The sequence below is a fragment of the Anser brachyrhynchus genome, assembly GCF_964034855.1.
Source record: "Anser brachyrhynchus genome assembly, chromosome: 8".
NCBI lineage: Eukaryota > Metazoa > Chordata > Aves > Anseriformes > Anatidae > Anser > Anser brachyrhynchus.
Window position 1 is genome coordinate 19,742,930 of NC_137702.1, and position 24,707 is coordinate 19,767,636.

At 38.3% G+C, this 24,707-nt stretch overlaps 2 long non-coding RNA genes across 11 annotated transcripts in view; one reads left to right on the top strand and one right to left on the bottom strand.

Annotated features, from left to right (window-relative positions):
* The window catches only part of LOC308199022, a 75,646-nt gene extending 51,950 nt beyond the window's left edge, over positions 1 to 23,696 (bottom strand). For 5 of the 10 annotated variants that reach the window (XR_013954340.1, XR_013954341.1, XR_013954342.1 and 2 more), the window contains exon 1: positions 23,288 to 23,695. This is a non-coding gene — a long non-coding RNA (uncharacterized lncRNA). Of the gene's footprint in view, positions 1 to 23,287 lie in introns of all 10 variants that reach the window. The other 5 variants (XR_013954338.1, XR_013954339.1, XR_013954346.1 and 2 more) reach the window with 3 other exon arrangements.
* Positions 936 to 4,843, top strand: LOC308199023. The gene is made up of 2 exons (XR_013954348.1): positions 936 to 2,133; positions 4,297 to 4,843. It is a non-coding gene; the product is annotated as an uncharacterized lncRNA (long non-coding RNA).
* Positions 23,697 to 24,707: the final 1,011 nt, after the last annotated feature.

Consider the following 24,707-nt stretch of genomic DNA (forward strand, 5'->3'; position numbering starts at 1 on the left):
CTAGAAAAATAAAGCCTCAGTTATTTTTGAGGTGGAAAAAGATTTATATTCTCTAACATGGGGACAACATATTGAATGCCTGCTATGATATTATTAAAATGAACTGAAGTTTCTAGATCCAGGAAAAGACTAGCTTAAAGTCAATTTTTCTTTAGATCCATAACAGCTCTTGAAGAATTTAGAAACAACATACCAATTCCTGCAGTTGGTATTTTTCTTTTACTGTTTTAAAAAGCAAAGTCAAAACAGAACCTGGAGGTTATTAAGACATCTTTTTTAATATCAAAGTATACAGGGGGGCAATAAAGAATGATCCTGTGGGGCTAAGCTCTTTTGTCAATAGTATATTGAAACTATTGACAATATTGTAAATTCATCATTTTTTTCTGCTTATTGCTAATAAGAAACATTTAATATTTTGAAATCGAAATGGAAGCAAGGAAGTATATATCAATGCATGTTCATTTTAAATTGACTTATTATAGCTTTGTACTACCTCATCATTCTCTCCCCAGATGCACTGACATATTTTCATTTCACTCTTACATGCTGAATTACCTAGGAAGTGGAGGAGAGTGGGAGAAAAACACACACATGCACAGTTCTCCTTGCATGATTGGTGATCCAGGAACTTAATCATCTCATAAAAATAATCTAGCCAAAAAAAAAAAAAAAGTGACTAAAAAGTGACTGAAATGAAAAATAAAAATTCAACAGCATAGTCTGAAAAAGGCCAGAGATTTTTTCCTTATAGTGATAATTTACGTACATGCTCTATAGTATGCCACCTTCATTTCTTACCTTTGTAGCCATGACAGATGTAGAGAGACTATAAATGGAAGACTTAAATAACTAATTCATTTCTATTTTCTGAAGAGTCATTTCCAGTGCATCTGTAGCAGTGAATCACATGCTGTGTAAAAATACTTAAAAAAAAAATCAGTCCAACATAAATGAAAGCAAGGACTTTTCTACCTCAGTAAGGCCTTTGACATGGTCCTATATGACATCCTGATCTCAAAATTGGAGAGGGCTGGATTTGAAGGGTGGATCATTCAGTGGATAAAGAATTGGCTTGAAGGTCGCAACCAGTGAGTGGTGGTCAATGGCTCTATGTCCAGGTGGACGTTGTGTGGAATAATTAGCTGAGGTGACTTGGAAATTAAACTGATATTCACATTTTAAAGAAAATGTACAGCGTTGAAGAAGCTTTCTGGGTGGAGTGTAGCTGCACTACATAGAAGTTCCCTAGGCATCCTTAGATGTTAAGCACACTTGGGGAACCTGGTGTGCTGACTCTAAGGAACAGCACAGAGTGTAGGAGACACCGCAGCTAGGCTCTGTGGCAAGAGGAGGACTCGACTGATCTTGTGCACACCAAGACCAATAAGCTGCATGTTTGCTACATTGAGCCAATGACCTGTCATGTTTTTGACAAAATTCTGTACTCTAGTGAACTTTCATAACAGTTGCTCAAATTTTGTGTTATAACAACATTCAAAGTTAAGGCCTCAGTCGTGCAAAAAGTGCTCTGGGAATCATCCATGTGCATAAAAATATCTAAGTGTATACATTAAGGATTAATGTCAATCTTTACATATATGCTCACATGCTTTGTCAAATAGAGACTGTTTTTTGCATGGACTTAAGTTCTTTATTGAACTGTAACCCTAAATGACTGCAAAAGTCCTATATTCTTCCTATAAGAAGATATAATTTGATAATAAAATCCAGTTTTAAGTGTGGTTGGAAAAAAATCTGATTGTGTTACTTTAGAAATATGGTGTTCCACTAAAATCATATCAAATGATATACAGAGCAAACACAGCCAGTGTGGTAGAAGTTCTTAGCTGCAGCTGAACATCTATACCTGGACTTCTGTCTACCCATCAACACTAATGGGCCCCAGGGCTCCATTTTAGGGGCACTTCTCTTCAACATTCTTAATTTGTGGAAGATACTAAATAAGGACCAGCTGTTGACTCCCTTGAGGGTATGGAGGCTTTGAAAGAGATCTTGACCAATCTGAGGTCTGGGAAATCACCAAACGTGAAGTTTTACAAGAGCAAGTGCTGGATATTGCACCTGGGACATTGCAACCATGGATAAATGTTCTGACTAGGGGACAAGAAGGTGGAGAGCAAGTTGATGGCAAGTTGAATATGAGTGAAGAGTGTGCCATGGCAGCCAAATGGACAATTGTATCCTGGGGTACATTAAGCCCAGCATTGCCAGCTGGTTGAGGGAAATGATTTTCCCTCTCTACTCTGCACTGGTGCAGCCTCAGCTTGAGTAATATCTACAGATTTGGGCACCACAGTATAAGAAGGACATAAAACTATTAGAGATCATTCAAAGGAGAACTACAAAGATGGTGAAGGGTCTTGGGGGCAAGACTTAGGAGGAATGGCTGAAATCACTTGGTTTGTTCATCTTAGAGAAGAAAAGACTGAGGTGCAACCTCAATGTGGTCTGCAGCCTCCTCACAAGGGGTAGTGGAGAGGCAGGCATTGATCTCCTCTCTGGTGACCAGCAATAGGACCCGTGGGAATGGCTGTGTCAGGGTAGAGTTACGCTGGATATTAGGAAAAAGTCCTTCACAGAAAGGGTGGTCAAGCACTGGAACAGGTTCCTCCCAGGGAAGTGGTCAAAGCACCAAGCATGTCTGAGTTCAAGAAAAGTTTGGACAAGGCTCTCAGACGTAGTTTGAGTTTTGGATCGCCCTGTGTGGAGCCAGGAGTTGGACTCGATGATCTTTATGGGTCCCTTCCAATTTGGGATATTCTATGATTCTATGATTCTATGATCTATGACCCTGCATTTTGCTTGATTGTTGGGGAAGGAGGAGATGAGTTTTACTACAGACAAAGCTCATCAAAAAGCATTATTATGAGCATAGCGGGATTTTAGGTTCAGTCAGGACAACAAACTTCAAAGCTCTGCCAAAATAACATGCTGTTGGACACAGTCCTAGTGAGTTAATATGAGATTACTTAAGAAATCTAAAACAATTTCTAAGCAGTTTGCTAATAAAAATCTGGCATTTTCATCTATGAGTATAATTCTACTGCACAGCTAAAGAGAAAGGAACACTAAAGGAAGGAAGGGAGCACCCTTTGACTTTATTTTTGTAGGCAGCAAATTCATTGGCTGAGCTCAGCTAATAGAAAATTTTATGAAATATTAAACAATGTGTAGAGATACTGCACCTTAAGGATATCTTTTTCTGTACTTTCCCCTGCTTTTTTTTTTAATATGCTTCCAGGAAAAAAAAAGAAAAAAGAAAAAAAAAAAAAAAAGAAAAAAAGAGAGAGAGAGAGAAAAGTAAAAAGAATTTAGTACTAAAGTGACAGAGTAGTCATCAGAGGCAAGAAGACCTGCAGTTTACTCAGTTCCCTTGTGAAGCTGTAATTTGCTTGATTTGCTATATTGGTTTCATTAATTTATCCTGTAGTCCATTCTCAAGAACAGAATACATTATGCTATGTCAGCAAAATTCAGTGGAGCTGCATTTCATAACTAAGAACATCTGAAATTCATTAGAATTTGCTACAGTTCATCATCCTCTCTATACTTCATCTTTTAACAAAAGCTGCATGTGAATTTGTGAATGTAGGATGTCATGTTTATGCATTTTGCATCACACTACTTTGCAAGGATGGGATAAAATTGAGCAAGAATTAATGAGAAAAAAAAATAATGTTTTTACCCATATCGTTATAGGTTGCTTTCAGAAGATAACAATACATTAATTGTCCCAAGCAGACATAGTTGTGTCATGAAATGTCTTTGTGTTAGAACATTTTTACTTCTTTCTCCTCTAGAAACAATCTCTTATTCTTAATCTCTCATCTCAGTCTAGGAAGAATCTCTCCAAACTCAACAAAATGGAGGGACAGGATGCCATTCAGATGGACCTTGACAGCCCTGGGAGTTGGGTGCTTATGAACCTTGTGAAGTTCAACAAGGCCATGTGCAAGGCCTTTACTGCAACTGAGTCAAGGCAATCCCAAGCAGGAATACAGGCTGGGAAATGAGTGGATAGAGTGCAGCCCTAGAGAGAAGGACTTTGGAGGTAGAGGTGGATGAATAATTGCACACAAGCTGGCAATGTGTGCTTGCAGCCCAGAAACCCAGTCATATCCTGAGATGCATCAAAACAAGCATGACCAGCAGGTTGAGGGAGGTGAATCTCCCCATCTACTCTGCTGCCACGAGACCACACGTGGAGGATTGCATCCAGGTCGTTGGACCCCAACACAAGAAAGACATGGACCTCTTAGAGCAGACACAGAGGAGGGCCACAAAGATAGGCTCCTATAAAATAGGCTGAGGAGAAGTTTTTTTGGTTTTGGTTTTGGTTTGTTTTTTAGCCTGGAGAAGAGAAGGCTCTGGGGAGATCTTATAATGTTCTTTCAATACTTAAAGTGGGCCTACAGGAAAGATGGGGAGGGACCCTTTATCAGGGAGTGTAGTGACAGGGGTAATCTCTTTAAACTAAAAGATGGTAGATTTAGATTAGATATTCATGAGAAATTCTTCATGGTGCAAGTAGTGAGGTATCAGAACAGGTAGCCCAGAGAAGCTGTGGATGCCCCATCCCTGGAAGTGTTCAAAGGCATGTTGGATGAGGCTTGGTGCAACCTGGTCTAGCGGAAGGTATGATCCATCTTTCTCCTATTTGGAGACCAGGATGTCAAATGGGACCATGTCAAAGGCCTTGCAGAAGTCCAGGTAGATGACATTGGTCAGTCTTCCCATATCAAGTGATGCAGTCACTCTATCATAGAAGGCCACCAGATTGGTCAGGCACAATTTACCCTTGGTGAAGCCATGCTGGCTATCTTGGATCAGCTCCTTGTCCTGCATGTGCCTTAACATTGCTTCCAGGAGGATCTTTTCTATGATCTTGCCAAGCACAGAGGTGAGGCTCACTGGTCTCTAGCTCCCCAGGTCCTCCTTCCTACTCTTGTTAAAAATGGCAGTGATGTTTCCCTTTTTTCAGTCACCAGGGACTTCGCGTGACTGACAGGACTTTTCAAATAGGATGGAAAGAGGCTTGGCAACTACATCAGCCAATTCCTTCAGGACACTCAGATGTACGTCATCAGGCCCCATAGGCTTGTACTTATTTAATTTTGTCAGGTGGTCTCGAACCTGCTCTTCACTTACAGTGGGTGGAACTTTGCTCCCACAGCCTCCATCTATGCTGTTGTGGTTTAACTGCCCAGCAGCTAAGCACCACACAGCCGTTCGCTCACACCCCCCCCAATCCCATGTGGGATGGGGGAGAGAATCAAAAAAAAAAAAGCGCCTGTGGGTTGAGATAAAGACAGTTTATTAGGACAGAAAAGAAAGGACAATAATAATAATAATAATAATAATAATAATAATAATAATGATAATTATTATATAATAATGATAATTATATATAATAATGGTAACAGTACTACTACTAATAACGTGTACAAAACAAGTGATGCACAATGCAATTGCTCACCACCCGCTGACCAATGCCCAGCCTATCCCCAAGCAGCCATTCCCCCACCCCGGCCAGCCTCCCTATATAATTGTTCAGCATGACACCATATGGTACAGAACATCCCTTTGGCCAGTTTGGGTCAGCTGTCCTGGGTCTGTCCTCTCCCAGCTCCTGCTGCACCCCCAGCCTGCTCGCTGGCAGGACAGAGCGAGAAGCTGGAAAGTCCTTGGCTTAGTGTAGGCACTGCTCTGCAACAATTAAAACATCAGCGTGGTATCAACATTATTTTTATCCTAAATCCCAAACACAGCACCCTACCAGCTACTAGGATGAAAATTAACTCTATCTTAGCCAAAACCAGGACATATGGGTTCAGGGAAATAGAAGACTTGGGAAGCCTGACTGTCAGTGAAGACTGAGACAAAGAAGTTGTTGAGTACCCCAGTCTTCTCCATGTCTGTCGTTACCAGTTCAACCTTCTCATCCATCAGAGGGGGCACACTCTCCCTGGCCGTTCTTGTCTGAGCAATGTACCTGTAGAATCCCTTCCTGTTATTCTTTGCATCCCTTGCCAAACTCGGTTCCATCCATGCCTTGGCTTTCCTTATTGCATCCCTGCACATCCAGACTGCATCCCTGTACTTTTCCCAGGCCACATGTCCCTGCTTCTACTGCCTGTGCATTTCCCTCTTGCCTCAGTTTGACCAGCAGGTCCTTGCTGAGCCATCCCGGTTGTCTGCCCTCCCTGCCCACTGCTTTATGCAGGGGGATGGAACGTTCTTGTGCTCTAAGGAAAACATCTTTAAAGAGTTGCCAGGTCTGCTCAGCTCCTTTGACCATAAGGACAGTGTTTCAGGGGATCTATTTATTTTTCTCTAAAAGTATTCTTCTGAAAGAAATAGAAGTAGAAAGGGCAGCTCTTCATCATCATTCGTGCTTATGCTTTTTTATTAACCAAAACCTGATAACTAACAATCAGAAATCATGATGGTTTATGGTAGGAAAACAGTGTTCCTAATGCAGGGGATAAAAAGGTCCCTGGTGACATGAATAGAAAGTTCCTAAAAATAATGTGGTCTGCAGAAAACCCTATTGAGATTAGATACTATGTGCTTTATAATTAGAAAGGAAAGAAAATAAGATTCTATTACTGACTTTATATTTTCTTCTTATGCCTGATTCTTCTGTATTGCTTTCTCTCATTAGAATGCTGTGTGGACAAATAAAATTTCAATATATACTGTCTTTTTCATATACATTCTTAGATATTTATATATAAGGACATGATTATACTGTCACTAATTCACCATTTTACTAAATACCAATTTACTAAACAAAATAATTGAAAGTATCATTGAGTGCTTAACTCTGAAATATTTTTTACCATGAAAGTTATGTCCCAGAGCAAATAAATTTAGTAGAGGTGAGAGAATATAATTTTTCTTTAAATATCTTTTTCACTTTTATTATTTAATCAAAGTCAGATTAAAACAAATATAAAGGAACATCAGGAAACACTCCTGGAGGCAACAATCATACTCATCACCTCCACAAAAGTTAAGATGGGCTACACAGTGCTGTTCCCCGCAATATGTTTAGAACTGAATCTCAGAATGGCAAAAATTAGTATCAACCAAACTCAGGTTATGAGGCAGACTAATCTTCTGCTTAAGGCATCGAGGTTTTTTGGGTGCTCCCTCTCCACAAGAAACAAAGATAACCTGATCTTTCTTCTCCCTGACTCCACCCCTTCCTCTTTTGCTCTGCCCGTCTCCCCCTCAACTTCTTCCTCTCCTCCTTGCCCTCTGTCATCTTCCTCCCCCCTTGCCTAGAAGTGCAAGGCAGATTTTGTGAAAATTGAGTTTCTGAACAGCTCTTTCTGTTATTTTGCTTACAATGTTAGATGGAGTGTGTAAACACACAACTAATTACTTTACGTTTCTGTAAAAATCCCTATGAAAACAAGGAAATGTCAAAATATGAGTATCAAAATCAGATCAAATGAGGACCAGTTCATTTCTCCTCTTCCAGTTCTGCTACCTGTATCATTTAAAAGCAGATAACTGCTAACTTGCTAACAGGCAATCATGTATATTTTCCTGTGGTTATATATGCTAGACTGAACTGTATTTCCTTTTAACTATGTTCCGTCTGCATTTTTTGCAGTAAGAGTTCTGAAGTTAATTCTTTGTGCACACAGTTATGTAATTAGCTTTATGCTATAAAAGACAAAGCACTCTCTAAAAAAGTAATTATTTCTGTGATTTGGAGGGTCTGATTACTTTGTTAATACATTACTTCAATATTTCATTTGATATTTTAAAGTTTGCAAAAATATCAAATGAAAGTTTAACTAGATGTTGGAATAAAAGAAGAGGGTGTATGGGGGGAGAAGGTGTTTTTCAGTTTGTTTTCAATTTCTCACTACTCTAGCTTGTCAGTAATAGGTAATAAATTATATTATTCTCCCTATCCTGAGTCTCTTTTGCCCATGACAATTATTGTTGAGTAATTTCCCTGTCGTTATCTCAACACTTGAGCCCTTTTTTTCCCCATATTTTCTCCTCCTTTCTCTTTGAGGAGGTGAAGTGAGAGAGCAGTTGTGGTGGAATTCAGCTGCCCGGCTGAATAAAACCACCATACCATCAGCCAGACCCAGTAAAATTGGTTGGCTTTCTGGGCTGCAAGTGCACATTGCAAGCTCATGCTGAGCTTCTCATCAAGAAAACTCCCAAGTTCTTCTCCTCAGAGCTGCTCTCAATAAATACTCCACCCAGCCTGTACTTGTGCTTAGGATTGCCCTCACCCAAACGCAGTACCTTGCACTTGGCCTTGTTGAACCTCCTGAAATTCACACAGGCCCACCTCTCAGGCCTGTCCAGGTCCCTTCCAGGCATCCCTTCCCTCCAGTGTGTCGTCTGAACCAACAGCTTGGTGTCATAAGCAAACTTAATGATTCATACTTTACTATTAAGTTTAAAAAACAGTCCTTTTCTAAACCCATATATCCTTTAAAGAAAGAATATGTTAAAGCATTGCTATCTACTGTTCCAGCTGGGTAATCTTATCTACTGAAATCAAGCATTTGAGTTAAAAAAAATTAATATAGTTTCAGATTTTAGTCATCTTCTCATATGGTGTTGACAGTGTCTGACTAATGCTTTTTTTGGTCATCATTGTTCACTGGTACAAAATAATATAATACAGAAATTCTTTAATTGAGTGTAAAATAGATTAACAACAGCTTTTTGCATGTATACTCTCAAACGAAACAGTGAAGAATTTCATGTCTTTCCTAAAACATATTTTCCCTGTTGCACAGTGTAATTATCTGTTTTAGAGAATGAAGGAAATCACAGTATTCCTGGAAAATTAAAGAAATGAGACCTCAATGTGTTCACTAGCTGCTACATACTTAGGGAATTCCTGTACATTGTTCCTAATTTCTGATTCCTAACCTACACAGTCCTATTATTGATAAAACAGCATAGACACTGTGAATAATCTGTAACTGGTGACAGCTTCTTAAGGAAACAGAAAGAATGGGATCCTCAGGAACAGACATGAGTTGCTATTTCTAATTTCCAGTAGTTCACCTGAGTCTACAGAGTTTGACAGAATATACTCTGGTGGAAAGTTGAGATGCAGCTATTTTGAGTCTGGGTCAGCATGCTAAAACATGGACTAGTGTCTTGTAATTGGGTGGTATTTCTTTTCCCACTTGTGGGTTTTAAATTAACATAAATTTATGGAAGTCCTAAAACTTTTCTCGACTTGTATATTGAGATATGTATGGTGAAAAGGGAAAAAATTAGAACTTTTGTATGCAATCAAATTTCAAAATAATCCCAAAGAAGTAATTTTAAAAATCTACAAATCTTTGACATGAAGTGTATTTATTTAATGACAGCAAAACATGAAAATGGTAGATTAAGGGCTAGATTCTCAGGCTGTGAAAGCTAACAGTTTCAAGGACACCAATAATGCTTACATTTAAATTACTAATTTTCATAGCTATTGCTTTCTCTGTGTCCGTTCTGTGTGTCATACAAATGTCAGGAAGTAATACATGCATAGTCAGTAATTTTATTTAATTAACTAATAATATTTATTACTTTTTACTCTACTGTTATTTCTACAGATTTTTAATAGATTTGAAGTTCTAATAGCTTGTATTCCATTGTGTATACATGATATATCTTTCCACCATTGAACAACTAAGGTGGACTTATTTTCCAGATGTACTGTTTGATGAAGTAATTCACCATTTACTGATCTTCTTTTGTTCCATTCGAGGATGACAGCATTTTCTTTTTTTCCTTTTCCTTCTTTTTTCTTTTTCTTTCCCTCCTTTTTTAAAGAATGGATGCCTAATTTTCCCAGTATTAAACCCTTATGCAGCCTGGTTGCATATTTCTTGTTGCCTCTCTCTTAAAAATCTGCTCTCTCTTGTATTTTTAAGCAAACTTTGACCAAAACCAGAAAGAAAGAAGAACTTTGGACACAACATGGGACGGCAGTGTTAGAAAGATGAGCAAGAGCTCAGTTAATATTCAGTCCAAGAGAAGAATTGGTCTAATAACCCCTATCTTGCCTTTGAGAAAGTGACCATCATTATATGACAAATCATCAAAGGTTGCAGAAGCTACAGAATACTAAAGAAGACATGCAGTACTAAATACTAAATTATAGTGCTAGTAAGAGGTATAATAATGTTGTTCCTTTAATTACAGCACCTGAAACATATCTCATTGTAACCTTGGACATGATGACACCCAAGGAAATGCAATGAACTATAAGCAAAACTACAAATTTCGTTGTATTTCAGGAGCAAAGTACTAGAAATGAATATGAAAAGGAGGCAGTACAAATTGATGGAGAGAACTGTTAAAAAAAATGCATATTTAAAAGAAACAGGGAAAATGAAAAATTCACATGAAAGAAATAAGAGGGGGAGAAAAGTAGCAGAAGAAATGCAAAATAGAAAGTTAAAGAACCTGAAGGTGACATAAACAAACAAAAAAGTAGAAAAATCAATAAAAAAGAAGACTGAAAAAAATATGAAAGACAAATATGACAAGAACATAAAAAAGGAAATAATAAAAAAGAGTAGCTATAAAATATAAATGTGCCTGCTCCTAAACACTGTTTTATTTATGGTATTTCAAAATGGGTTACCTTCTTTTGGTCATTAATATTAATGAAAAAAACAGAATTTATTTTGAGATATTTATTGTTGTCCAGTTTGCTGCTACTAAATAACAACTAAAAAAAAAAATATTACCATAAGGAACAGATCTGAATGTACAAAAGTGTATGGGGAGAAGTCCACAGGGACAGAAGCTTGGAAAAAAGAAAGAAATAAGAAAATAAAAACAGAAACAAACAAACAAACAAACAAAAAATGGGAAGGTGAGAGAGAGAATAGTTACAGGGGATTGAAAATGACCGAGAGCCAGAAAAGAACACAAAACTTCTTTGGAATGTGAACTTGTCAACAAATGTTCATCCCAAGAGCAGTATATATTTCTCATTTACTGTATTTAAGTAAATAATTTAATGAGCTCACATTTAAGCAAATATGCTGCTGAGCTTGTTGTTTAGTTTAGTTTAGTTTTTATATTTTAAGTCCTAAAACACTTCCCATAAGTGTAAACTCTGAAAACATAATTTTTGGGAATTTCTCAGTCCTTGCTGTCTTTCCTGCTATTATTTTTAGTTTATTTGTTTTGTTTTGTTTTGTTTTTAATCAGATCAAAAGTGCAGTTCTAAAAATGGCAATGTTTCCATGGAACAGAGAAATCGTCTAATGGTCATTTTGAGAATCCATATTTGTAGCAACTGAAACTAATTTTTGAAAGGTAACTCTACAGTCAGATTTGTAAGATTTTTTTCTCAGTGAGTAGATGTCCCATAATGGTGTCATGTTATGCCAGCGGCCTACCAGATCATACATACTACTGAAATATAACAATTTCTTTTTCAAGTAAATAATACATGATTTGGTCCCATTTCCAAAGTAGTAGCTGAAGTGCTTTATGTTCAGTATTCTAGCATGAATTACAGTTATGTCTTCTGGAGCTCTTCTATTTTTTTTATTATTTTTTTTTTTAGAACATTTACTAAAGCCAAATCATTTTAAAACTTTAATAAAAATAACAATGTTACTAATGTTATGCATCAAACCTTTGTTAAGTCTTGAAATGTTCTGAAGTGCTATACAATGTTATTTTGCAAACTGTCTTTATATTTCAATGACAGCTTCACAGAATAATTCCCTGAAGCCCTAGCTGCTCAAAATCTACAATGTTTAATGAAAAAAATAAATCAGTTACCAAGATCATTAGCATTATTACTAACTGCTACAATAGCATATTTAACTATTACTTGCTCAATTGATGAGATATCTGGCAGCGCTTAAACAAATTCCCCACTTATAGAGGCAGTAGTCACCACTCTAACAGTTATAAAGAAGTACCAATCTCTTTCTTAAGCACGCTTTAAATTACTACTCTTTCTAATAATAATGATAGACAAGTTGACAGACTAATGGAAAAAAGGCTTGTCTGTTAATATGTCAGTGCTTTTTAACATGTAATGGAAAAAATGGAGGATCTCAGACAATGAACAGAAAAAGCTAAAGCTCAGAATCTTAAAGATGTTTTGAAAAATTCCTACACAGAAGTAAAGTTCTGACAATTTTGTATACACATTGAAATTATTCCTGTTTACTGTATTGGAACAGTCTATGGAAGATATGACCTAATGTTCATGTGAAAAGGTGACATTTAGTAACATGAATTAAAGTACATTCTTCGATGCATGTTGCGAACCTCCAGGAAAATTTACTATAAATCAGTCTTAGTTAAAGGGAGAAACAGTTGAATTCCCTCCTCTCAGCTTCTTCGGCATTTCTGTCTCAACATTCACCATCTTGTCTCACTCTGTTAAACTCATTCTTCTAAGGAGAAAAGGAAAAGGAAAAAGAGGAAAAAGAGGAAAAAGAGGAAAAAGAGGAAAAAGAGGAAAAAGAGGAAAAAGGGGAAAAAGGGGAAAAAGGGGAAAAAGGGGAAAAAGGGGAAAAAGGGGAAAAAGGGGAAAAAGGGGAAAAAGGGGAAAAAGGGGAAAAAGAGGAAAAAGGGGAAAAAGGGGAAAAAGGGGAAAAAGAGGAGGGGAGGGGAGGGGAGGGGAGGGGAGGGGAGGGGAGGGGAGGGGAGGGGAGGGGAGGGGAGGGGAGGGGAGGGGAGGGGAGGGGAGGGGAGGGGAGGGGAGGGGAGGGGAGGGGAGGGGAGGGGAGGGGAGGGGAGAGGAGCGGAGAGGAGCGGAGAGGAGAGGAGAGGAGAGGAGAGGAGAGGAGAGGAGAGGAGAGGAGAGGAGAGGAGAGGAGAGGAGAGGAGAGGAGAGGAGAGGAGAGGAGAGGAGAGGAGAGGAGAGGAGAGGAGAGGAGAGGAGAGGAGAGGAGAGGAGAGGAGAGGAGAGGAGAGGAGAGGAGAGGAGAGGAGAGGAGAGGAGAGGGATGGGGGGGATGGGGGGGATGGGATGGGACACGACACCTCTCGTTTTGAAGATGTCTGTCCTTCCAAACATCTTCTATGTGTACTGAGACCCTGCTTCCCAGGATGTGGCTGAACATTGCTCATTGATGGGAAGTAAAGAATTTTTTTTTCCTTCCCTCTGTGCTTCTGCATGGCCTTTGCTTTTGTCGTGTGTGTCCTGTTCCACCCCCCCTACCCCCATCCCCTTCTTTTCCCCTTAATTAAATTATCCTTATCTCAATCTGTGAGCGATTTTTTTCCTTTCCAGCATACTTACTTCTCACCCTCTTCTTCTTCTGAGGGGAAGTGAGAGAAAGGTTGTGGTGGAGGTCAGCTGCCCAGCAATGTAAAACCATCACAGCTTTCTACTGGGACTCAGGAACTTACCTGATCACCTTGATCTTTAAAAGATAATTCAAGAGAGTCTTTGCAATGCCACTGAATAGCTCCCTTGGCACTGGTGGGTCCAACACATCAAGATCCTTAGACTTGTGTATGTCTGGTTTGTTTAAATGTTTCCAAACTGAACCTCTTCTAGCAAGTCTAACTCTTCCGTGATCCAGACTTTCCCCCTGTTGCCAGGTGACTGAATTCCTGAAGGCTGCTTTTACCACTGAAGATACAGGTGGAGACACTGAGCACTTTTCTGTGTGGACAATGAGTCTTCTCTTTGTCCTTTTTTGCCAGGTCCCCAATGGGGCTCCTGCATAGCTCAGGCTCAGCTGCCAGAGATTAACTTTTTGAGAGTGTTCCTAGTTCTGAGTTCCTCATCAGCCAGCACCACACTTGGGTAACAGATGAGTAAGGGAAAACAGTGAATTAGGAGCTGCCATTCAGCCAGCATAAAGTCCACTGTAGCTTCTGCTGAGATACCAGGACTGGAAGAATACACAGTTGTCTCAGGACTAAATTTGCGCACAGTTATTCTGAATTTTTTTGACCATAACTAAAGATCAAGCCATAAATGTCTTGAAGCTTGCTTAGGAGCAAGTTCTTGTGAATGAAAATGGAATATTGATTCATTAAAACTTAATCATTCCCCAATATTCCTCAGACACTCAGTAAAGCCTGAAAAACTCTGATCTTTGGTATGACTGGCCTGCTTCTCAAATCACTTGCTCTGCCATAAATTTGAATAGTGCTTAACTGATGGAGACTCTTAGCACACACTGGTACTGTTACACTTAGGAAAAATATCTAGGACAGATTAAGGTTATCAAAACTGGAAATGTGTTGATTCTCCATATTAAATACAAGACAGGATGGAGCAAAGAAATATAGATGAGTTCTTCAACACAAGGTGACCTTTCTCCATTAAATGCAGTGGTAGCTCATTGATGTATAGCATTCAAGCGTTGAACTATGACAATATTCAAGAAATTGAAAAAAATATATATAATCTAGAAAGTGATTGTCCATGAAAATATTTGAAAAGGCCTTTGATAATTGTTTTTAAAATATTAAATGAAATCAAATGAATTCATAAGATCCTAAGGAATGCAAACATTCTGTAAAGTGGCATTCTTTTTGTAGTACAAAAACTATTAATTGGAAATCTAAAGGTTGGCAGTTTGCAGATTGCCAGCTCCATTGTAAAGTTTTATACAATTTAAGAAGCCATTCAAATGTATTACATAAAATCTCATGTATTGACAAGTCTTAAGTTCACAGGACAAAACAAGGCAGACCCATTTAGCAGATAAGACATGAAAGAGAGATTGGGAAACTCATTTACAATCTAATAAGCCTATTGATGAAGTTAAAAATCCTAGAGCAATAGAAGAAGGAAATGCATGCCTAATGCATATTCATAATTAAGTTTCTGTGTTGTGATATGTGTGATGCATATACTTCTTTGGAATTAGTAAATCACCCAAATGACTCACAGTTAATGACTCTCATTAATGAAGAATATTAATGTATTGCTTTGACATTCATCCTCAGATTTCATTTCTATAGACTAAAAGAGACCTTGTTTTGTTTTGTAACATGCCGATTCATAAAAATTCTGCCAACTGTTGCAAATGCTTTCATTGCTTTCCTGCCTTTGACACTTCCAAGGTTGTTGTCATAACTGATAAATTTTCCTTCTGTAAGGGCACCTTTTTAAAGCATAGGATGAAAGACATAGAATTCACCTCACAAAATTTCTTTTGTGTGATTTTCAGAGAGGTTGTGTACAGATTTAATTCAAAAATGCCACACGTATTGTCATCAAGCAGGATCCAAATGTACTGGCTTGTGTAGCTGAAGTAGAATACATTATATTTACATATAAGTTCATATTATATCAGCTAACTGTCTCTTTGGCCTTTCTCAATACCTGGTTCTAATTTGAATGTGACAATTTTGTTCACACCAAGACTTTTTATGATTTGGGCCCAGTTTGCTCTCACTTAATCAGTGTAATCAGTAAACATCCATGAAATAACTATGGTCTTATGGGCTTAGGAGGCTTAATTAGAGCTGCAGGTTACACAATTGGGGTAATATGGATATGCTCTAAGGTAGGGTTTTTTCAGTATATTTTTTTCCCCTCTCCAGATTCATTGAAGATTCCTCTTTCTGACATTTTTTTTCCCCGTTTATACCTCAGTATGACTAGAAAAGTGCAGGGACATGCTTCAATGTATCCTGTGCTTTAAAGGGACAGGATGTGAAGCTATACAGGTATATCTGAGACTGGCGGAGCAGAAAACATCACCGTAAGTGGAGATGTTGTGGTTTCACACCCGCAGTCAGCTAAGAACCACACAGCTGCTCTCTCTCATTCCCCCTCAACAGAACAAGGGGAGAAAATACAAATAAAAAGCTCATGGATCGAGATAATGATTATTCATTGATTACAGTCATAGGCAAAATAGACTCAGCATAGGGAAGATAAATATGATTTTTTGTCAATTAATAACAGACAAGAGCTCCTGCATGGGCCCTCAGCAGGATGCATCTTCCTTCTGACCATATCCACCTGCTTCGGCATGGAGTCTTCTGCAGGCTGTATGGTGGGTATCTGCCACCACGCAGTACACCAAGGTCTGCAGGGGGAGAGCCGACTCCACCATGGTCCTCTCCACGGGCTGTGGAGGAACCTCTGTGCTGACACCTAGAGCACCTCCTCCCCCTCCTGCTTCACGGACCTTGGTGTACGCAAGGTTGTTTCTCTCTACATTTTCTCAATCCCCTCTCCCAGCTGCTGCTGTGCAGCAGGTTTTGCCTTTCTTCAATGTGCTCTACCAGAGGCACAACCAGCATTGCTCATCGGCTCAGCTCTGGCCAGTGGCTGGTCCCTTTGGAGCCATCTGGAACTGGCTCTTACCCAGCATGGGGACAGCATCTGGATTCTTCTCACAGAGACCACACCTGCAGCTCCCCCCTACAACGAAATCCTTGCCACATAAACCCCATATACTACCAAACCGCATTTGTCTCAAAACAAGTTTTCTCACTTTTCCCCTTCTGATTCTTTGCCCCATCCCAACTGGGGAGGGTGAGTGAGTGAGCAGCTGTGTGGCTTAGCTGTCTGCTGGGGTTAAACCACAGCACAGATCCCAGTTAAGCCAAAACTGGTAAGAAGGAACGTCTGCAGTTTTCCTCTTCTTAACAGCAAACCAGAATGTATCTGGTGAGCAGTAGATGACAGGCTTCAGGATGTCCCTTTAGAAAATAATATTTAATAATTTTGTTTTCCGACTTTTCAAGGATTATAAAAAAATTTACAGCACATTGGACTCTGACTGCAAACTCACAGCTTCTCTGCTACAGCATGAGGCTCTTTGCAGAGAGAACGAGAATACAATCCTGATCCAATGAATAAGCATGTTCATTCCTCTGGTGATCAGTGTCACTTATCTTTAAGTCATTCCCAGATAAGTTTCTACCCCCCTCAGTTAAGCACTATTAAAGCTGATACTCTGTGCTACCCAGAGCCCATCAAAGGGGAGCAGATATGATTCAATGGAATAGTACCCAGAAACTTTTTACCAGTGTTACACATACCTATTGAGAAGGGTAAGTGCACATTCACAAGAAAACCCTCATAGCAGATACCTAATTACTTATGCCATCCTTTCAGTATCCCAGTGAAAGAAAATAAAGACTGAATAAGTTCTTGGCTGTAAAAAACTTCCATAATTGCTTCATCATTTTTTGAGGGATGATGCAAAAGAAGATTTTATTCACAGAACAAAAATGTATCTTTTTACCATATTCCTATCTCAACTAAAAGGGATCATAGAAATAAAAAGAGTACATATTCTGCTAAAGTTCTTTACCCTGCTTTTATTTTTGAAAAATAAATTCAACAGTTCCTCCTGAAAGAAGTCAATGCCTGTCCCAGCAGAATGCGGCACTTACGATCGCCACTGTCCCAAATGTTTTTATCTTCTTTGTCTTGGGAGGAGAAACCCAAACTTACTTTGCAGGTTACTTGCCCAACTACTCCATCATTTTGCAATGCTAAAACCTAAAACTCAGTCAAAAAATGTAGTACATTTGTAGTGCATCAATAACACCTCTTTGTTAACCCATGTGGGAGAGAGATCCTAAGGCAACCCAGACAGGATTATACTATGTTAGAGGAATTACAGCCCATACCCTCCCTATTAGTTCTAGCTAAGTACATATTTCTTTGTCATGCAGTGTGGATGCACTGCCACAAACCACATTTCTGCATAACTTGGGTTCTGTTATGTGCAATTTATCCAACAAAATAAAATATTGTCCACAAGCAGAATGAAGAGTTACTTCTAACGTTCAATTCCTCTGGCTGTTAACACATCAAATAATCTTGATGACGGACCTTGTGCATTTACTTTTAACCATTTATTCTATTATTGTCATAAGGCATGTGAATTTTCAATAACAGATGCAAATCTATTCCTCATATTACAGGGCATGTTATTTTCAGACAGGGTGAGTGCTTCAATGCCCAAAGAGAATGCTTAAAGAAATCAGTAACCAAAGTCTTCTCAGGAAGACTCAGACATGAAAGACTATGGATAAATAGATTATTCTGAATGAAAAATAATCTGTCATAAGTAGAAGTTACTTGTAATTGTTCAGTGACCATAACAGAGAGCGAGCAATAAATTTATTTCTAAATGTTTTCTTTCACTTCAATGACTAGATATATATTCTGCCAAAACTGAACTCTTCTAAACATATTGTCTCATTCAACCATGGAAACACTCTCTTTTAAGCACATATTTACTCTTTTTCTTGAATACCAAAAGCCAGGCTAGTCTGCTTTGTTTCAGATATACAGCTCAAGGTCATTTTAACAGCAGCAATGCTGTCTTTGCTCAGTGTGAGAAACATACAGCCCACGACACACGCTGACTGGTTCATAGAGCCAGCTGTAACTTTAGTCTTTGAAATCTCCTGAATTCATTGGATTGTGCAGTCCTTGTCAACAATGGTACAATAAGTGGTTCAGTAAAACTACCTGGACATGCAGTCTGAGTGCTTTACCATTGCCCTGTTTGAGCATCAAGCCCAGTCTCCTATTGCTCTAGGAAAAAAAAAAAAATTTACTTTCAATACTGAAAAGTTACCTCTACTTACTGTTTGTGCATGCCTCATTGCTTCTTTGACATTTCTTATAACTTAATCAAACTTACTTAATGGACCTTTGACAATTTAGACCAGCTGACAGGTATGGTGGCCTTTCATGTTAGAGAGCTATATGACATTCAGCAGTTTCATTTATACAGTGTGAGATACTATCCAATTTATTCTGAAAGCCTGTGGGAATGTTTTTTACAGAAGAGCTCTTAGCAGGCAATAACAAGATGTTTCTGTGCTCATGGAAGCCTTTAAAGACTTAAACAGCAAAGTTTTGTATTTATCTTCAAGGTCAATGAACATGACTCACCATGAAGTAGATTGAATTATTTTTCCATAGCTCATACTGTCTTTGGTTTCATTTTTAAAACCACAGCAAATACATACATTGTGTTGGTCTTATAGTATTAGCATACACTGGCTGCCTGTTCACACCAAGCCTACTTAATAGCCTTCTAGTTTTGATAATCCACATTAATATCTAAATTCAGCAGTCAGGCAGGTAAATGTGAAAGATTCCTCTACCTTTATTAGCTCCCTCTATCAGTTCTTCACTACAAAATTTCTTGAAGTGTTGCCTACAACACAAAAACCAGTTACAGGAAGGAGAAACAAAAGAGGTAAATGTGCTTAAGATGCACTGGCTGCCACCACCTCACATTAATAGCAGTGGCTGAAAGGACAGAAGTTTATGAAATAAACAGTGTGTCTCAGCTAGCAAAAAGATAGTGAGAAGAATACCAAAGTGTCCCAGAGTGGCATTGCTGCTAGCAGCACTCTCCCAGATAGTCTGCATCCATTGTCAATGGGAAGACATAATCATAAGGACAGAAAATATATACTGCAAAGCACACATTTTATTAGTTGAACACTTCGTAAGGTAGATATTCCAATGCTGTTTTCTTTGTCTAATAAAAAAATCTTGAACCCACTGGGTATGTGCATTTGGTGTTACAGCTAAACTGCATATGCATAACTGTAGACTGAAGAACGTGAAAAAATTCTAGTATTCATTTCACACTTTATAGCTAGTTTTTAACATTGTTACAACTGTAATAGAGGAAAAGATTCACTTGTAGTCTAAGCAAGTTCTCTTCCTCCTTTTTTACAAATAAAGATTGTCACATAAAACAAGTCATGGAACTCATATGCACAGTAAAACTGGGACACTGAAGTTAATTGATTAGTTAATAACTACTTTAGCTGTATCAATTTTCCTGTTACAAACAGGCCTGGCAATATACAGTAAATAAATTATTTAGAAAGTCCTGTTCCTAACCTGTACTGGATAAGGATTTTTCCACAAGATATATTTAACTTGTTAGTTGCTGGCAAATGTCACGATTTAACGTAGCAGTTGTAACCTGTCTACACTGAGCCAAAGAGCTGTATTCCTCTTTCATTCCACCAGTACTCTCATCAACACTGTCTTGCCACCACAATGAATGTAGCAAACAAGTCTATATAATGTTCTACCTTCTTGCATTAAGCCATTCCTCTAAAGGCATGACGACATCAGCAAAACTTGCAGCCTTACACTGCACCGCATTTACACCTTTACACCACATTTAAAGCAAGCATGAAAAAACACTTCTACAACAGGAAAAGTGACACTATACAAAAAATCTACAGTGTAATTAAAATAGACCCTTTTGTATCCTGGCATTTCTTCATGATCAGATCATAAGACATTGGTTTATAGGTTTTTTGTTTGTGTGTGTAATATGCTGCTTGCTTGGCTACACAGTGCTTATTGATTAACATTCATAGGGAAAGAAAAAATAAAAAACATATTCAAGTTGACATAATAAATCTTTGTGGACATTTAAAGCAATTTATAGAAAATTACATTGAAGAGAGTTGGTCAGTTCAAATACTAAATTGTATTTCCTGTCTTATTTTTGACTTGTCAAAGCTACATATAAAAGACCATTTAAAAAAAAAAAAAAGTGTTCTTCACATCAACTTCTCTTCACATCAACTTATTCTGGTTAATCCCCTAAATGTTAATTAGAAACCTAAAGAAATCATGGTAGGAGTCCAAAGGGCCCTGTATTATCTCTATCATCTCAGCAGGCTCAGAATAATGCAAATTAAAACACAAGGTACCTAAACTAATAAATTAAATAAAATGAGAGGTTTCTGTTTTTTTAACAGATTTCATTTAAAAGACAAGTTGCCTTCACATATTCACCCATAATTTTTTTAATCATGTCTTGAGACCATACAGGCAAGGATTTTTCTCTTTGCCCCCATTATTATTATTTTTGTTTCTCATCTAGGACTGGGAGATTCTTGTAACAATAGTTTGATATATGGTGTTGATTGTTAGATTTCTGAATATTCATTAGCTTTTTAAAATTAATTCATTTAAAAAAAATGCAGTTAGCATTAGTTTCCATACTTCTCCTGTTAGATTCAGTTATAAAATTAGACCTCATGGAGTTGTTCTTCATCTTTGCTTCATCTTTGAATGTGTAACTAGTTTTCCAGAACCTTCCTGTTCTGAAATAGTGATCAAAATCACCTCTTCATCAAACAGTTATACTTCCATTTGGGATTCTGATATTAGTAAGAACTATTCCACTATGCTGCTGTTCTGGGTGTCCCAGAACCGTAACATAAAAGTGAGGAGACACACAGGAATCAAAAGCAGGGCTTACAGTGAGAAGGAGTTGAATGAAATAATCTCCTTGTAAATCTTACTTAATTCATTTAAATGTATGTTCTGGAAGAGTAAAATAAAATAACAAAGTGTTTTTTTGTTAAGGGATGTTAAGAGTGTGGCCATCTCCTCTGGCCACTGGAGCCCCACCTGGTGCCTGGAGACATATCTGAACATTATCAATTTACCCTAAGCAAGGTCCTGGAAAGTTTCTTATTCCAGCATCTTTAACTGGGAAGGCTACACTTTGTCAGCTTAGGGAATAGAAAGATAAAAGGCTGGAAGAACACTCTGGCCTCACAAAGAATATGCTACATTCCGTAATTTTAACCTTTTATTATAAAGCTTGGATGAACACAAGATTGTCACAAAACCACTGGAAAAATCTGGAAATTTTAGCTGGTAACATTCTATTATGCCTTTTATGCTGAAGGGCAGGAAAATGGTAGGAGAACTTTCCTACTACAGAGAGCCTTCTACTCCTAAAATACAACACAGCACACAGTTTTTCTTGGTACCTAGAAACCAGACCAATCATTAACGGTAAATGCAAAGCAAATCAGGCCTCAAAGTAAATCCAACACAGGATAAATGCTGGTGTCTTGTCCAATTTCAGAAGGACTTTTTCTCACAACTCTATCACTGTGTACCTATCTAAGATCTAAGTACCTATCTCTTCTGTTGTGCCAAATGTTGAATCAGCTGCAAGGTGGAATGAATCAACAACGGACACAGGGACCTTGGGGTGCGGACTGTAGCAGAAGAAACCTGCTCAGTTCATTTATTTTAAAGTAAGCCAGGGTCAAATTGGTCTACTGATTTCTTCATGACATGCAATCAGTGAATTATACTTTCCAGACCAATATAAGCAAGAGGTAAGCTACAGTATTAAACACTTGCAAAATGTTCATAAGCACCTGCAAATTTCCAAGCACTATAGATAGTGCTAAAACCTCTAATCATAGGCAAGTACACACAGAGTGTGTTAAATACTTGCCTGTTAACCATCACACATCCCCTCCACTGGCATGGTGTGTTCTCCTTGCACATCCTCTGTGGGAGAATTCAGTGCCCCAGCTCCATGTGTACCCCTGCCACTCCCCACACACTGGTGACCAAGGCTCCCAGCAGTCACACCTGCACACAGGTTGGGTCCCAGCGTGTGCTGCCCTACATGCTGTCACACCAACAGCTGGCTGCTGCCTGCTTACCATGTCCAGTAGAAACAGCAAAGCTAGTAGGACGACTTTTGTCAGTTTCAAACCACATTTTTGCTGTTGGTGTTTCCACTCCAAGATCACTTTTCCGCTGTTATAAATTTTCATGTTACTCTTAATCCCCTTCTCAAGCTCTGTTTCAGAAGTTGCTTGTTCTACCCCTTACTCCTTGTGACACTATTTCTATTTTATACAACTGCCTCCCTAAGACAGTGAAATACAATTTCTTGCTGCTAAATGATAAAAGGGAGAAGTGAGGAAGGGATTGTCATCACTACAATCTGTTAGTGGGATCCAGCTATCTTTGCTTTGACCCAGAAAGGGAAGAGCAAGTAAGGGATTTAAACTAAGTCACAGGTGTGTGTAAATGGCGGCAAACGTGAGCTCTGCACTGAGTGAAAGTCGAGTTACCTGCTATGCAGCAAGAATTAACTAGAACAATTTTTAGCTCAGGTTCAATAAAATTAGCCTGACACTGACATCTATTGGCAGAATTCTGAAAGAGGAATTTTGGGTCAGGCTGGATTGAAATGGATGAAAAGAGAAATAAACTTTGTTTCAAAAAAACTGATACCAGCCTGATCCAATTAAGTTTATTTCCAGCAGCTAAGAATCTAATTCTTAATCTATAAAAACATAAAATACAATCCTTCAAACATTTACAAGCTCTCATAGTTCTATGTATTTACATGTTACAAATGTACATACACTGATGAAGGACTATAATAAAAACATTTCAAGCTATGTAGTTTTAAAATCATGTAATTAAAAAGGAAACTAGCCTAAATCTAATCATTGTGTTTAGTTCAGATGATGCTGTACTTACTGTCAAAGGATGTTTGAACTTTCTTCTGTAAAGAAATTATAACTTCTTCTGACATTTCTATGTGCTCTCCTTCAAACATAATATTCCATCAAACTCTCCATGAAAAGTTAAGACTTTTCACTAAGGTATGAAAGCTCTAAGTTTTCTTTCAAAGATCTTTTTTTTTTTTGGTTGCTGTTGTGTAGGCAGGTAAGCACCACACAGAAGCTCACTCTCTTTCTCTAGAAGGATGAGGAAGAAATTTTGAAAGGTAAAGAGTGAGGAAAGTCACGGGTCAAGATAAAGACCGTTTAATAGGTAAAGCAAGAAAAGCAAAATAAGGAATTCATTCACTTTGCATTGCCAAGCAGATGTTTAACCATTTCCAGGAAAGCAGTTCTCCGTCACACACAACGGTTACTTGGGAAAAGCTAAAACTCTGAACATCCCCTCTTTCTTTCCAGCAACATATATTGCTGAGCATGACATCACGTGGCTACAGAATATCCTTTTAGTCCACTAAAGGTCCACTGTCCTGGCTGTGTCCCCTCCCATCTTCTTGTGCACCCCCAGCCTACTCGCTGCTGGGGGTCTTAACACTGTGTAAGCACTGTTCCAGGTAAAACACCATCAGAAATTCAAAATATAGCATCATATAAGCTATTATGGACAAAATTAATTCTAACTCAGATAAAACCAGTACAATCTCCACCCCTTATTCCATATCACTTATACCATGGTCAGGTGCCACACTGTCCAATATGTCATAATTAATCACCATCCCCTTCCTGTCTTTTGATATACACACAGATGTCATTCCCCTAGCCTATGCGTTACCACTGTGAAATGCCCATAAATATCTATTGAGTTCATTTAGTCCATGACTTGGGTTATGGTAGTTGCTCAGGACAGGAAAGGCACAGTTTTGTATGATGTTATTGGTCACAAAAGCTAGCTTAGGTCAGATCACAGCTGCATTTCCACTGCTTTTTTTGAGGTTCATCCTCCATTGGTTGGAGGATGGTTCCTGCTATAGTGCTTATATTGTTCCTGCTATAGTACTTCCTATAACATACAACTCAAATCATTGATTACAACAATTTAAGGGCATATTCATTACATTAGTCTAGCCATGGTAGTTCTCACTGAACACGACCAAACTCTTGAAGTGTGGCTGTGGTAGTTCATTGAACGTGACTAGACTGAGGGTGTATTATGTTATTTGTGAATCCGTAATCATGGTAGTTCATTACACTGAACACAACCGGACTTATAATGACAAATTGGGTATCACCCAATTGCTTTAACCTTTAATGCAATAACACCAGAAAATACAGAGAAAGAAATTAATTAATTTCTATTATTGTGGCTATCTTACATATATATATAGATATACTTTTTGTGTAAAGGTATAAGTTTCTTTAAGTTAGAAAATGAGGGG